Here is a 3,322-nt window from a genome sequence, read left to right as displayed (position 1 = left end):
ATTGCTATTTAGCGGTATAGCCTTGGCAAACTATGCTGGGCTTCTTCAATTGAAAACCACAGATGTCTACACTCAGGGCAGCTCCACAGCATGGCCATCTTGAAACAGGATTGTTTGTCACTGATACCAGGTCAGAGCCCAGATAGGATACCCCCAGATGATAGGGGGTGACTGAGGCAGGCTGGCTCCAGGTATGCCCGCAGAATGGAAACGTTTTTGGGAGACTTTTGACATGTGGCAGGCAGAGGGACTTCATAACTGTCCCATGACTGACACCCTTAATGGCATCCTATCTGGCTAGGACCTTAGACAGGTAGGTCACTGACCTGAAATACATTTCATTTTTGCTTCCTCCTCCAGTGAAGAATTCAAGGCGAGAGTATCACACCCGACAGTAGCCAGGTTGTGTGGCATTTATCAGATCTATAAAATACATTTGCTTCTAAAGCCTATGACCTCATCCTAGAGGTCAAAGTCCTCAGGAGATTTCCTGGAGTCCCTCTCTCCTGGGGATTGTTTGCCCAACATTTATAAGGTGCCCTGTATAGAACAGTGAGCACTGTGCAGGTGCCAAGAAAGGCCAAAGGGACAAAGTCTGTCCAGAGCTCAAGTTCAAGCCAGCAAATCCATTAGGGTCATGAGGAATGAGGAGGCCTCCTGTCTGAGGCCCTGCACGTCATCCCAGGGTCACCTGCTTTCTCGTGGCTCTGCTCTTGTGTGTCCTCTGCCAACATTGAACTGTGCCCTGTTGCAGTCAACTCAGGACAGAGGGAGACAAATGTTAGGGCCAGTGGCAAAGAGGAAGCCACAGGGTACAGGGCAAGGACTAGTGAGACTCCCCTCTTGTTTTATACTGGTTGAGCCTGTGTGAGTATCTTCTTTCAACAGGTTTGCTCATTGTCCAGTGAAGGTCGGGCTCGGGGACTATCAAGGTCCTCCTGGGCATGGTCCTTGGGTGCTAATGGGCAGCTCTTGTGATAGTGTTAGGGAGGTTGAGCGTGTCCTTTTTACCTCTTCATGTTTCACGTAACCATGACAACTTTCACCTAAGGTGCAGCCTTTGTAGAGAACGTGGGCACTGGAGCCAAATGCATGTGGTCAAATCCCAACACCGTGGTTTACTAACGGGATTATTATCTAAGTTTCTCCTGTGTGGATTAAGAAAGGCCACGTCCACCGTTTGAGTAATTAATAAACTCGGAAGCATTCTGGAAGCCAAAAGCTGCCGAGCTGGTGGTGAATTGGCCATTCGGAAAGTCTGTCCTCTGACAATTCACTGGGTGCTTTGTGGCTGGCTGGACTTCAGGACCCTGGTGAGGACACCCCGAAGAAAGGCTGTGGGAGCTAGCTTCTGCTACTCTTTTTCACAAGTGAGAAACACTCCTAAGATAAAAGGACTCTGGCTTGGCATCTACTTCCAGAAGAAATTCCAAGGTCTCAAAGCATATTTGAGCATAGCAAACCGCTGCTTCTCGTGTGTGGCTACACACACATGATGCGTGTTTTTAGTGACCCATCTTTAAAGTTCAGAGGCCACATCATGGAGACTTGAGTTTCCTCCAGTGGCCTCAGCGGGGGATGGGGGGAGTCTATGCCTCAAGACTGTGTCATATCTGCCTCGTCCCTGTAGAGTCCTTCCTCCAGTATGGCCCACCGTACCGGAAGGGAGCTCATTTCAAAGGGGCTTTGCTCTTGAATCTGTGTCTTTGACCACCTGGCGTTCTTTCCAAGAACAAACTGGGAATGTTACTTTGTTACAGATTTAACTTAAAGACAAACAGCCTGTGGGGGAAGAAGACTGCTGACTTGTTCCCTTGTCATCCTGCTGGTTGCTAAATCGACCTTCTCCAGAGATTTCTTCCAGACAATTGCATCTCCGGCTAGCCACAAATAGAACTACTGACACGTCTAGCTCATCCACATCAGTAAAGGACGGAGCAAGGATGCACACTCAACCGTGTGCTAGCTGGCACTCCCAAGTACAGCAGCCTGGAGCCCAGTCAGCTGGTGCAGATTTTCTTGGAAGCAGATTTCTCTGCTCCTGATGCTGATGAAGTCAGAACTGGTGTAAGGAGCAGCTGGGGAGATGACACATTGGGTTAAGTGCTTGCTGAACAAACCTGAAGACCAGAGTTCGGATCCCCAGCACCCACATAAAAAGCCAAATGAGGTGACACAGGTCTATGATCTCAGTTCTGGAGGGATAAAGACAGGGAGATCCCTGAGGTATCCTGGCCAGTCAGGGTAGCCAGCCGATGAGCTCTAGATTCAATGAGAGTTTCTGTCCTCCAAAATAAGATGGGCAGGGTAAAGGATGATGTAGACTTCTGACTTCCATATGCATGTACACAAGAACCTGCAGTACATACAACACACACATACACACACACAACACCACTACCACACATGACACACACACATGACACACACACATGACACACACACACACCCCACTACCACCACATATCACACAGATACCACCACATCACACTGCACACACTACAGACCATCTGTACCACACACACACACACACACACACACACACACACACACACACAAACTGTGGTTGTCTGTAGTGTTAGAAGCATGGTTACTCTTTGGAGTATAAGTAATCATGTGAAAGGGACAGGTGGGAAAAGGCTTCTGTGAACAGGGAATGTTCTGTACTGATTCAATGGGCTTTTTATAGATTCTGAAAACACATTATTTTGGTATATACAATTTCATCTATAATGTATATATTATATGTACTATATATATATATATATATTATAATTTAATAATAACAATATAATACCAAATGATTCATGAAGGGCTTCGGGGGAGGAGGAGTAGGGAGAGAAATCCATTTGGAAACCTGCTTCTCTGAGAGCTATTGTTCCACCCCACCTGCTAGAAAAGGACAGTCATAAACTTCGGCCATGGCCCACGCTGATACCCGTGCAATTCTCCTGTCAGCAGCTTTATGGACCTGCAGTCCCAGCAAACTGTTGACATCAGCATGGTATGCCCACACAGGGCGAGGGTTCTGGATCTGCTGCAGTTAGAGCCAGCGAATACTGAACAGGCTGTGGGAAAGATGGTCCCTTCAATCCCTTCTTCTGCCTCACTGCCACGGTGACATCATATCCTCCGGCCAAGATCCCTCCCACTGAAGCCTGAGCCCTGCTCCCACCTGTCCAGAGAGGGTGAGCTCACCCGAGTTTCGAAGCCGTTGTCCTGGAAAGAGAAAAACATCCAACAGCACTGTTAGAGCAGGACAGAGCCTCTCCACCCACTAGACCTGCCCCTTGGACTGCACACGGGCACAGGATGCGACTTC

Source organism: Micromys minutus (assembly GCF_963924665.1).
Source record: "Micromys minutus genome assembly, chromosome: 4".
NCBI classification, from domain to species: Eukaryota; Metazoa; Chordata; class Mammalia; order Rodentia; family Muridae; genus Micromys; species Micromys minutus.
This window is presented reverse-complemented; position numbering follows the sequence as displayed.